The sequence below is a fragment of the Panthera uncia genome, chromosome A2 (genome assembly GCF_023721935.1).
Source record: "Panthera uncia isolate 11264 chromosome A2, Puncia_PCG_1.0, whole genome shotgun sequence".
Lineage (NCBI taxonomy): Eukaryota > Metazoa > Chordata > Mammalia > Carnivora > Felidae > Panthera > Panthera uncia.
The window spans coordinates 11,541,709-11,541,920 of record NC_064816.1 but is presented as its reverse complement, the minus strand read 5'-3'; positions in this window follow the sequence as shown (position 1 = coordinate 11,541,920).

Below are 212 nucleotides of genomic sequence, written 5' to 3'. Positions count from 1 at the left end.
TTGATGAATGGATAAACAAAGCGTGATCCATCCATACAATTGACTCTTACTCAGCCATGGAAAGGAATGAACCACTGATTCGGATGAACCTTGAAAACATCGTGTTGAGCGACAGAAGCCAGACGCAAAAGGCCACCTGTTGTGTAATCCCATTTATATGAAACGTCCAGAACAGACAAATCCTGGAGACAGAAGTCAGACTGGTGGTTGCC